Source organism: Dipodomys spectabilis, unplaced genomic scaffold, assembly GCF_019054845.1.
Source record: "Dipodomys spectabilis isolate Male_0828 unplaced genomic scaffold, ASM1905484v1 ptg000547l, whole genome shotgun sequence".
NCBI classification, from domain to species: Eukaryota; Metazoa; Chordata; class Mammalia; order Rodentia; family Heteromyidae; genus Dipodomys; species Dipodomys spectabilis.
In genome coordinates, this window is record NW_024871224.1 from 1284913 (window position 1) to 1298316 (window position 13404).

General features: G+C 34.5%; 1 non-coding gene across 1 annotated transcript; it reads left to right on the plus strand.

Annotated features, from left to right (window-relative positions):
- Positions 1–12366: 12366 nt before the first annotated feature.
- LOC122099949 lies at positions 12367–12472 on the plus strand. Its single transcript, XR_006146051.1, has one exon. It is a non-coding gene; the product is annotated as a U6 spliceosomal RNA (small nuclear RNA).
- The last annotated feature ends 932 nt before the right edge of the window (positions 12473–13404 follow it).

Here is a 13404-nt window from a genome sequence, read left to right on the forward strand (position 1 = left end):
TTAAGCATTTCACTCACATTGTAAATAGTATTAACATAGGTCAAAAAGAGACTAATTATTTAAGATTCAACATATTCGGTGATCTTAGTGTGAAGAATGTAGAGAGTAGAGATTTTTATATTCAATAAATATTTTTGGTTAAATTAAATCATATATCTGGATTTCTAATATGGAGGTTAATCACATGGAAACAGGAAAACAATAAAGGAGTAATTACTGTGGGATTATTTTTCTTCTTAAAATTATGAAGCAAAAATATCTCTAAGAATATATTTTTTAATAAAATGTTTCAACTCTTAGTAAAGTGCATTATACTTTAATATAAAGTTTTTCTCAAAATAGAAATTCTGCAACTAATCTAATGTATGTTTTCATGCACAAAATTCTGTGACTTCTAGTCTTGTTATGTGATTTTATTTATATTTTTTAGTTGTGACATGATCCCTATTTACATTTATTACAAACATCTGTAATTATAAAAATCATCTCTGTACACACTAATTTATGTAAGATAATATTCAAACAAAATTATCCTTTTTCCCCTCTCCAACCGGGAAGGATGATGTGGTGAAGTATATTAAATGAAAGTACTCTAACGAAGAGTCTTTATGGAATGAAAATTTACAACATGTGGATGTTCTACTTGGCTGAACAGGAATTCTTGTTTCTACAGTGCTTTCTTACCTTTTAATCCCACAAGGAAAGCCACAAAATTTGAAGTTCATATGAAGGAATTGCATTCCTAAATGATGTGGCAACCCTGCTCAAAAGTTTTATGTTCCATATTTTTAAGCATATTAGTAATTCCGCTGTGAGTACATTGCATGAGACTCCTGAATTCACAGCTATTGCTGTGTAATAATCAGAAGAGAGGAAAAAGATTATATTAATCTCCAATTCCTCCCTTTGACCTTCAATATACCAATTAATTGTCAAAACAATCATGTAAGATGTTAGTTCATTTTTCCCTTTCTAATTAGAGATTAAGCAAGTGCTTTTAGCAGTTAAAAGTGGATTGTGTTACAGCTACAAAATCTTCTTCTATAGGCTCATAAATTGAAAACTTGTCTTCCTATATTGAAAAAGCACAATTAACATTTACATTTTTCCAGTCATTTTGCTTACCTATGAGTTCTGATCATAAATCCTCTTATGAATTTTTATAGTATCTTTGAATAAATCACACGATTTGCATGTATTTATCATCTTAAGGAAAGGCAGTCTACCTTTATATTTTTCATTCTATGTGACAAACCCTTATTTTTTGTTTCCCTATATGCTGAAAAAAATGTATCCATGGAAACAAGATATTGACAGCAAATCTGAGTGTAATTTTCATTTTTCAAATTTCAAATATAATATATACTTTGTTTTGACTAGTCATTTTTTAACAATGAGTGATATTCTTGAACACTAACATTTTGGTGCTTTTAAGTAAATTGCGACTTGATGTGGTATGGTAGTTCTAGTGTCTAGTTGATTTAATCATTAGATTATTCATGTATAAACATGTGCATTGCACTTTTTTACTTTTTTAATCTTTTTTTGGAGGGTTCCGGTCATGGGGCCTGAAATCTGGGCCTGGGCGCTGTCCCTCAGCTCCTCAGTTCAAGGCTAGCGCTCTACCACCTGAGCCACAGCGCCACTTCTGGCTTTTTTTTCTGCTTATGTGGTGCTGAGGAATCGATCCCAGGGCCTCATGCATGCAAGGCAAGCGCTCTACCACTGAGCCACCTTCCCAGCCTCGACTTTTGTATTTTTATATATAAAATAGTCCCCAAGGTTTTACTTTAAAGTATAATGGGAGAGGGTTGTCTTCATGTTAAAAACTTTATATATATTTCAATTAAAGTATTAGAATGGATTTATTGATTAAAACATAGAAAAGTGTAAATAGTCAGATTTCTTGCTTGAGACTGCATAACTTTCATATGAATGCAGCTCAAGATGAGACTGAGAGATAAATTCATATTCATATCACTGAGATTTACATCACAATATAGGAAATATAGGTATTTTAAAGAATTGGTCATTCAAAGCCCTTGATATATAATGGAGGAAGAATTGAATTGAAAATAGCAGAGGATAACAAATCAATATGCAGGGATTATGATTTTATAATACTAATATGAAAGAACTGAAGCTTTAGTCTTCTGAAAAAGAAAGTTTAGCTTGTAAATTCAATATAAGGTATCAGCTGTGATGAGTCTAATATCTTTCCTCCAAGATATCCAAGAGTACTATACTCATCCTCTGAAAAGTAAATAAGTAACTATTTTAATAAGCTTTGCTTAATATTAATTTACTTGAAGCAAAAAGGTTAAAATGTCTTCTCTTTCTTTCAGTGTAATAATATACATTTCATATTATTACTGTCTCTTCATACATGCCTGAAATCACTATTTCAAAGTAACATAAACAGAAAAACAAAAATAACCGGAAGTGAACAGACAAATATTACCTCCTCTGGGACACAAGAACAAAGGCAATACTCAGGAAAATTTATAGCTTTGAGTATATACATTAACAAATTAGAACAATCTTAAATCAGCACTAATAATGCACCACTAGGTCCTTGAAAAACAGGAACAAGCCAATTCAAAAACTGGTAGATAGAAATCATGCAAATTAGATTAAAGAAATAAATGAATTAGAGTCTCAGAAAAACATACAATCATAATTGACTTCTAACTACTAGTAGCTCAAAAATTCGCCCAATGAATGTAAATGTAGCTATTTTCAGAGATAGACTCAACCTGCTCAAACCAGTGAACAAAACATACTTGTATGATTCTAAGAAACAATTTTTTGTTAGACTTTTTAAAGTAAATTTACTCTGTTGTTAAGTTGATTTATAGATGGATTACAATTACAGGAGTAAGGTAATGAGTACATTTCCTTTTATGAAATGTCTTCAGTTCCCTCATATTTTCCCATCCCCTTACTTCTTTCCCCACCCATGTGTTAAATAGTTCACTTTCATCAATGTTCAAGGAACTCCATTGCTTCATTTTTTCAACCTTTCCCTAAAGCTCTGTGCCCACCCCCACCTTCCTGAAGATGTAGAATGAATATACCATGCATAAGGTAAAGAAGACAGAATCATCACAAACTATAAATAACAACAACATACGCTAAACAAAAAACAAAGTCTTCTGTTTCCATACCTCATAGCTTGTTTCAGGATGTTTATCATGTTATATAAATGTAATTGTTTTTATAATAAAGTCAATTCAGGGATTAAGGTGTGATAAACTTATAATTTTCTTTCTATTTAGTAATGCTTTTATTTTACATTAATGTTGTAAGTAACACAATTCAAATCCTAGTGAAATTTGAAGGTTCAGATTTAAAGTTAAATATTCAAAAGGTCTAATAGTTCCATTTTGGCAACCAAACTGAAAAACAGGCATGTTTTATCCTCAGGAATGTCATTATTTCATATGCAATTTTCATATGTAATTTTACCTACATTTTCTCTTATATGATAACATATTATCTGCTAATCAGAGAGATACAAAAAGATTTTTAATTATGATAGGAAAAATGCATCGAGATGAATGAATGAAATCAGGGAGTAGATGGCCCAGAGCGGGGTGGTTCTGTTAAATATTCTCACGATTTTGAATGATCTGGTGTTTTTGTATGTGTGGAATTATGAATGTATTTTATGTCTAGACAAGAAAGCTTGATTAATAGATAATTGTCTGATACCCAAAATCTGGAATCTAACCTGAGTCAGTGGTAAGTATGTGTGTGTGTGTGTGTGTGTGTGTGTGTATGTGTGTGTGAGTGTGTGTGTATGTGTGTGGGTGTGGGTGTCTCTCTGCCTGCGGGTAAGTCTCTATTTAGAAGGAAGTATCTTATTTCTCTGAGGGTATATACTTAATTCTATTAGGTATACTCCATTAATGACAGCAGATAAAGTTAATTAACATTTTGTGTCATATATTTATGTTCCTATGATTGCATGAACAAGCTAAAAATTATGTTTGGGGTATGAGTTTGTAAAAGGTCAGGTGAAAGTATAAACATTTGTAATCTTGTGAAAAATATCAATGGCAATCATTTCAGTGTAGATAAATTTTGACAACACTTTCAGTGATAGGTAATCCTATATCAAAATTCAATATTTATTGATTTTCCATAATTATACTATTCTATAAATTTGTAGGAAAACAAGTTAAATTATAGAATCATAAAAGTAATATGATTATTTATTGCAAAGAGTTTTACAGTTAGGTCCTGATTGTAAGCTCTAGGATCAACAGAAATAAAAACACAATATACAACATGGAGTTAGATATTTTATAATGAAGCATATTTTAATATACTCTACATTGTTAGAAAGACTAGAACGTTGGGTTAGCTTTATAACCTGCCATAATAAGTGATATTGTCCATTTATTAAGCAGAAAGGCTTACTCAGATTTACAAGATTGAAGATTTCAGTGTATGTTCAGCTGGTTTTATTGCTTTGACACTGTCAAGGAAGGGAGTATGTCAAAGAGAAATGTTTTTTGACTAGAATGATTAAAAGATAAAAGAAGAAAGAAGATGAGAGTCTTTCTCATGAGTTTCACTCTGAAGAACTTAATCTCCAGAAGAACTATTCAGGTATGCTCCACAGTCTGGGAGGAATTGGAATGTCATTTTTCTTTAACACATATGTCTTTCTGGGGCATTCTAAAATCAAATGGCAACATCTTCACCAATGATTACTTGTCTAGGGGTGGAAGCCACTAGATACATCTATAAATTCTAATCAGATTTCAGCAGACTAAATATTTTATGGAATTCCCATTAAAATAGTTTCTTGCAGACTGACTGGGTCTTCATAATGTGTATCTGTGTGTTTATATGTGTGTGTTTGAATAAACTAATAAAACAATGTGGCAGATAAAAGTATTAGTATGGTCTTTTGTTTTTCTTCTTATACTCTGAAAGCCTATCACATTTCCCAATTAAATCCCATCCAAGATTCAAACATTAATGCTGTCCCAAAATTTCTTTATGTTAACCTAAGTACATCCATCTCATTTCAGATGGCCATGGTATAGGAAAATTTTAAGTCTTCCAATTACGTTGTCACCAAGGAAACAAAATAAAATATTTCTTTTAAAAAACCTAGAATGTAGAATATTTTAGCAATAAAATTGAAGGAGTATACATTATAGGATTTAATTTACATATTTAGTCACATAAATGGATATTCTTTATCCCCAACTCAGAGCCCTTTTAAACTACATCTTCCATGAAGACAGTCCTTGCTGTATACAAACCAGATGTGGTGAACAAATTAACATGTACACCATTGTTACATGCTCTGTTCTAAAGCATGGAAGTGAAAGAGCATTTAATGCATGTGAAGATCTGGTTCTAAGGATTATGGAAAGTGATTACTTTGCACCATAAATAGAAAAATCCACAGATGTTTTAAGTTGTTTTTTGTTGTTGGCATTTGTGAGATATATTTTGGAAAGCACAATGAATGAAAGAATGCTATTTTGTAAAACTTTGCTGGCTGACACATTTACTGAAATGTTTCATATGAGAAGACAGACAATAGGGTAGGTAGGATGTGGTATGCAGCTTTAAATACAGACAAGCAAAACAAAGAATGGGAATTTTTTTCCTTAACAAATGCTTCCTGGTTATATTGTGCTATACACTATAATGATGAAATAATCCTTTCTTTGGAAAAGTAAGGAGAAAACACTGTCACCTGTTGAATTTCTTTTTAAAGTGAACCTTAAATGTCAAGTTCAAAGTAATTTAAAAGCCTTAATAAAATATTATCGAGTATTACTTTCATTTTTGATGAAAAGTTAAAACAAACTGACAGACTGTTAGTCCATTAAGATTTATAAGTTTCCTGCTATACATTTCCTATTGTTCCTCTTTTTGGGGGTGATATTTTTTTTTTTTTAGAATGGCAACCTGGTCTTAACCATTACCATCAAAATGTATGCTGTCATAGAATCAGAGAGTTTTTGGGTCTTTTTGTTGTTTTGTATGGTTTATTTGGTCAGTCTTGTGGCTTGAACTCTGGGCCTAGGTGCTGGTCCTACAATTCAGCTCAAAGTGAGCACTCTACCGCTTTAGCCACAGCGCCACTTCTGTTTTCTAGTGGCTTATTGTAGATAAAAGTCTCACAGACTTTCCTGCCCGGGCTGTCTTTGAACTGAGATCCTCATATCTCAGCCTCCTGAGTAGCTAAGATTACAAGCATGAGCCACCAGTGCCCAGCCAGAGAGTTTTATTTTATTAAATTAAGACAATAGTAGGCTCATTTTATGCCAACACAAAATATAAACACCAATGACATTTTTCCCTAAAAAAAAAAAAAAAACACATAAAAAAATCATGAGATTCTGAGGAAGATGGCAGAGGAGAAGCTGAAGGCTAAACAAATTCTCCTATAGAAAGCATTTTAATATTCCAGTGAACAGTCTTAGGCTACAGAGTCACACCAAGTGTGTCATCTCAATGCAGAGAGTTTGGACAGAGAGGGAAAATCCAAGCAAGGAAACAGATCTGAACACATGCAGCTAGCCATGGCTGAAGTGGCAGAGTTGGTAGCAGAGACACTCTTAGCAGCCATAACTACGGAGAGAATCTGGGACAAAGGCTCCAGATGTGGCGGACAAGTGGATTCTACCCAACACAATCAAGAACTGACAAGGAGCAGATATATTCATCCTGCATATCACAGACCAGAAACTGTCCAGGAACAAGACTCTAGCATGAGGAGAACCCTCATCTCCTCATTTCTTCTCAGGGAGCAGAGGAGGGAAGGCTGCGTGTCACCTACCACTGGAGATCTCCAACTTTGATACTAACAAAGGCCCAGTTGAGCAACTAGCTCCAACTCAGGCCTTGGAAGCAAACAAAAGAGTCATTTAGCAGGTCACAGGAATCTACCCTGACCTGCCAGGCTCAGCTCTACCCAGGGGAAAGTCAACCAGCCCAGACAGAGAAAAATCTGCCCCCTGAGGAGTGACTTTCACCACTGGGTAAACAGAGCCAGAGGCTGCCCCTCCCTACAGCAGCCTAGACAAACAATTGAAACTCAGTAAACATAAACCCTGAGAATGGCTCCAAGCTGGGCTCTCTGAGAGTCTCAGGAACTAGCCCAGAAAGGAAAAGCTACTGATTGCTGAAAGGCCTCAACTCTACCCATAACATAATCTCATCACAGCATCTTCAAACTAGAGAAAACTCCCATCTCCCTCTTTTGGGATACTGAAAGCAAATCTACCTCCCACTGAACTAGCCTGGGAGAAGGATCACAAAACAATGGGTTAGGCAAAGCATTTTTCTGCCTGCTCAAACACTGACTTAAGAAAACAATCAAGCCACAGGAAAACCAAACACCACAAGCAGCCCAGAGACTCCACCAAGAGACTGGTTATGGACACGGGAGATACACAATCATCCCATTGCCCCCATTACCCCCCCCAAAAAAAAATCAAAGAACTCTTTTTTTAAATTTAATTTAATTTTTTATTGTGAGAATACAGTACAGAGGAGTTACAATTACATGGGCAAGATAATGAGTATATTTCTTATCAAGCATTGTTGCTTCCTTGTTGTTTCCCCTTCCCATCCCATCCCATACTTCCCCCTTCCCCCAACTGATCCTCCCCCACCCCCCACTAAAGTTTTTAAGTTCGGTTTTCGACATAATTAATTGTACATCTCATTGTTGCAATCAAAGAACTATTTGAACCTTTTAAAAAATTAATTTTTAAAATTGTTTTCTATTAATCTTATTTTCCTCCGATAATTTTTATTTTAGGTGTATAGGTGTGTGTGTGTGTGTGTGTGCTTTTTTTAATCTCTTCTGAACTTTTTGTCCTTTTTAAGTATTCTTTTCATTTTTTTCTGTGTTTTTCTTTTTTTGCGTGACTAAATTGCTGTTCGGCTCATTCCCAGATATATACCTGTCGTCGATTATTAGACCTTATACCCCATTGTGTACACATTTAATCCAGAAAATTATTACTCAATTCACAACCTCTTAGGATTAAATTCTTTAATAGCAGTATTATCTCTTTATATGTATATAATTTTCAAGTAACTAATTTTAAGAATTTTTATTTTTTAGTTTTCATTTCTCCTTTCAATCCATCCCTTCTTCTCATCTTATCCTTTTCTTCTCTCAATATCATTTGTTTAAACTTACATAATTTTTAAGTGTTTCACTACTTAAATTTAAATTTTGGTTTTTCCATTTTTTCTTGTTCGTTTTTTTGTAATCTCTCTCCGATCATTCTATCCAAAGCATTTCCCTCTCTAAGATTAGGACTTTGTTAAATACCACATTTTCTCCATCCATCCATCTACTGAGGGGCATCTGGGTTGATTCCTATCTTAGCTATGTTAAATAATGCTGCAATAAATATAGTTGTGCTGGTAGGGTTAGTATGGTCTTGTTTGTGATCATTTGGGTAAATGCCCAAAAGGTAGATTGCTGGGTCATAGGGAAGTTCTAGGTGGAATCTTTTGAGGAACTTCCATACTACTCCAAAGTAGTTGAATAAGTTACACTCCCACCAACAATGCAGTAAGGTTCCCTTCTGGCCACATCCCCTGAAGGATCTGTTGTTATTAGAGTTCTTGATTATAGCCATTCTAAATGGGGTGAGGTGGTATCTCAATGTTGTTTTGATTTGCTTTTCTATTATGGCTTGGGAGGTTGAGCATTTCTTCATGTGTCTATTGGCCTTCCTTCTTTTCTTTTCAAAGAAGCTTGTCTTGAAGTCTTTAGTCCACTTATTTATTGGGCAGTTGTTTCTCTTAGGATTTGTTGTTGGGGGATTTAATGTTTTGAGTTCCACATATATTTTAGATATGAGACCCTTCTCTATTGTATGGCTAGCAAAGATCTTCTACCATCAATGGGCTTTCTATTGATCTGGCTAGCTATGTCCTTTGCAATGCAGAAGCTCTGCAATTTCATACAATCCCATTTGTCCAAACTTTCTTTGATTTCTTGTGCTTCTGGGTCTCTATGAAGAAAATTTCAGCCTCTGCACAGGAGACCTTGGATATGTCCTACTCCAATCTGTAATGTTTTCAGGGTGTCTGCTTTGACTCTGAGGTCTTTGACACAGGATGATATATAAGGATATAGTTTTAGTTTTCCATGAGTGATTAACCAATTTTGCCAGCACTTTTACTGAAGAAGCTCAGTACTGTACAGGGAGGTTACAGTTACATAAGTAAGGTAATGAGTATATTTCTTATTGAGCATTGTTGCCACCTCCTTTGTTTTTCCCCTACTATTCCTTACCTTCAACCATCCCCAACAACTCCCTCTAATAGTATCTTGCAAATCTCATTGTTACAATGGGTCAACCTGTGTCCTTTCCTTGCATCTTAAATGAAGAAATGCTGGCTTGTTTCATGCTGATTCTACTTGTGTAGACACACTTAAAAACACTTTCCAAGTCCAAAAGCATATAAGTGAAATGCACTCCATCTTTTGTCAGTTGGTATAATTTTGTTCTACACATTTATTGACAGGTTACAAATTATTCTCAAATTTTAATACATTAAAAACTTTCTTTTTTTCTCATTTTCGTTGCCAGGACATTGGCACGACCTCAGTCAGAATTGCTCACGTTAGACTTTTCATATGGGTTGGTTAAATTTTGACCTGCACTCCAGTCTTCTGGGGAGTCACTCATCTGCTTAGGAATTGATGCTCGCTGTTGGAAAAGAGCACAAGGAAGGATGCCATTTAAAGCCTTATAACTTTATTCTTAACAAGGATATTGTCCTGCTACTTTGGCTGTTGAGAGTGTCTACAAGAGCAAGCATTCCATGGGAAGCAGGGAGACACCATATGACCTATACATATTGAGATTTCCGAGTTACTTGCTATCACTTGTCCTGCATTTTTCAAGTCAAATCTCTCTAAACGTACCAGTTGGAAGAGATAAGAGGAGTGGTAAAAGAACGCTTAGAGACGAATACATCTTCAACACATTTGTTTCCAAGTATTCTGTCTAAGTCATATTCAACAACTAGTGAAACTTGTGTTGGCTATATCTATGTGTCTTTTTCCGTTTGTGCATGTGTACATGTGTGTATTTGTGTGTATAGTAACATTCATGTGTACATATATGGGCCGATATTCATATATATGCATATAAAAATAAATATACATATATAAATATATGTGCATATATATGTATATATATATATCAGGTGTTCAGTGATTTAATCTAGAGTTCCCAGCACATTGTCCTTATCAAAAAGTGTACATGATAAACTGCTCTAAGGATCTGTGTTATATGAGGGGTATCCTTTGCACACACTTCCCCCATTAACTTGTTTTTCATCACTGTGAACAACTTCAGCCTACTTTCCCATAGGATAGCTTTGTTTTTGTTACTTACTGATAATAAAAGAAAAAGTTGTTTGTAAATGAAAAAGAACTTTTAGGTCCCAGGCTAAAAGTATATTATCAGTCCCAATGATTCGTATGAGATAAAATTTATAATAGTACTAAAAGTGAAAAGGAATTCCTAGATCTGTTGTTTTGCCATTTAGAATGGCAAAGAATAATTTCACATCACTGTTATAACTCTTAAAGAATGCAAGGGTAACTGATGGTCCCTATCATGTCCCCACAAAACCAGTGGATCCTGAAGGATAATAGTAGACCAGCAGAAATTCTAAGTAGCAGACATGGAGCATGAAAGAGAGAGAAAAGAAATGAGAGAGAGTGATAGAGAGAGAAAAATATCATAATATTAAAGTGCGTAACAGATAAACAAGAGGTGTATGAGGATATTCATACTGCTATTTTGAGACTCTACATGTACATTTGAAGGTATTTGATGTATGATAACTCATCAAAATAAAATATAAAGTGATTTTGATAATAAATAAAAATGGCTCAGAAGAAATTATAAATGCAAAAACATTCTTCACAGAAGCAAACTCTCAGAAATATTTCTTGACTTTGAAAAGGATAAATTGGCTGCAGTTAGTATAAATTTAGAAGTATGACAATTCACAAAAATATAAAAATGTGTTCACATATTTCATTATATAACCCGAAGCAGAAAGCAAATATTGTTCAGATGATTTTTTAAATCACAGTTTCTCAGGAGCTGGGAAGGTGGCTCAGTGGTAGAGTGCTTGCCTTGCATGCATGAGGTCCTGGATTTCATTCCTCAGCACGACATAAGCAGAAAAAGATGAAAGTGGTGCTGTGGATCAAGTGATAGCGCTAGCCTTGCACTGAAGAGCTGAGGGACACTACCCAAGACCCAGAGTTCAAGTCCCACAACCAACAAAACCAAAGCAAAAAACAAAACAAAACAAAACACAGTTTCTCAATTTTGTGGCCTCAACACTGTAATACCACTACTTCAGTCTAGGGTTAAGATTTTAGGTGTGGACATTTATCAACACTCCTGATTCAGACTCTACTTGATATAATTTTTAATCAATATTTTGTTTTTAGTTTTGCTCTTTGTAAATTCACATGCACCTATGAAAAATGGTGTGGCCATCCCAATAATATTCTCAAAGTACCTCTTAATCACGACTCACAAAAAGTTGTATTATATTACAACAAGGAAAAAATGCTATAAATAAAGAAAACAATAAATATATATTAATGATTACTAAAATAAAAAACAAAACATTTACCAGGGTTTTCAGTATTGGAATAGTACATAGTAGATTTTACTATTTTCTCATATTTCTGTACATTTAAAACTGGATAAAGCTATGAGTAGCCTTTAAATTTACCCACTAAGATTACTATTTATAGATAATCTCATCATGTGTATGTGGCTTATATCATTATTTGTTCATCACTAACATATAACTTAAGGGAGCCCTAAAGATTTAACAGAAACTGTGTACTTAAAATCTTAACTCTTCACTCTGCTTCTTTACACAGTCTTTGCAACTTCTCATTAGCAAAGTTTCTATAAACTCTGAAATGTACATACTTAGTAGTAAATGCTACCAGAAATATTATATACTTTATCGAAAAATTTTATGACCTGCCAGTCTTAATTTTGCCATATATATGCAAATCCCAAAATGAAACATATTTAAAACATTAAAATTTTTAACAAACCTTAACATTTGCTGCAATGATCATTATGACAGGTGCCTTGTGTAGAATAATTGAATTCCTCCTCCTACACATCTCATGAACAACAAATATCTGGAATTATTTTGTTTTTGGCATGTCAATATTGACTTTATTCTTAAATGTGTGCTTATGTAAGAAATACATGGTTGCAAAATTTCATAATTTTTTGAACTTACTTTTTGTTGAATTGTCTAGTTTAAGACAATCAATTACACTTTATATATAAAAAATGTTCTGTGCTCAATTTGGCTGCACATACACTAAAATTGGAACATACAGAGAAGATTAGCATGGTCCCTGCACAATGATGACATGCAAATTAATGAATCGTTCCATAGTTTTACACCAACAGATGCTGGAAGGGATGTGGCCAGAAGGGAAGCCTACTGCACTCTTGATGGGAGTGTAAACTTGTTCATCAACTTTGGAAAGCGGTTTGGAGGTTCCTCAAAAGACTCCACATAGAGCTCCCTTATTACACAGCAATCCCGCTTTTGGACATTCATGCAAATGATCACAAACAAGTCCACACTAAAACTACCACCACAACAATGTTTAATGTAGCATTATTTGCCATAGCTAAGATACGGAACCAACCCCGATGCCCCTCAGTAGAAGAATGGATCAAGAAAATGTTCTGTGTGTGTGTGTGTGTGTGTGTGTGTGTGTGTGTCTGTGTGTGTGTGAATGTACACTTACACAACCACTTTGGAAAGCAGTCTGGTGAGTCCTCAGAAAGCTAATTATTTTTATTTTATTTTATTTTATTTTATTTGAAAACATACTGTACAGAGGGGTTACAATTACATGGGCAGGAAAATGCATACATTTCTTACCAAGCATTGCAGCCTCCTCCTTTGTTTACCCTTCACCTCCCTTCCCAGCCTCCCCCCTCCCCCCCACCCAATCATACCCCCCCTCCCTCCCCCCCACCGACATTGTAAAGCTGGTTTTGGCATGACATTTTGTACTTCTCATTGTTGCAACAGGTCCACCTGAATCCTTAAACGACTTGTTTGTCCCCGTCTCCTCCACATGTTATACTGACATCAAATATAGTGAAAGCGGGGGTTACACTGTGGGGGAGGGACATACAAAGCAACAAAGAAATAATATTATAAATGCGTTAGAAACACATGCATGAATGAAACAAAAACATTAAAATACATATTTGAGGGTTCGTTTTCCTAACATCACATTCTCTGACTTTTTCCGCTTGACTCATACCTATACTAGATATTGCAAATAAGGGAAACCATGGGACCTATGTTTCA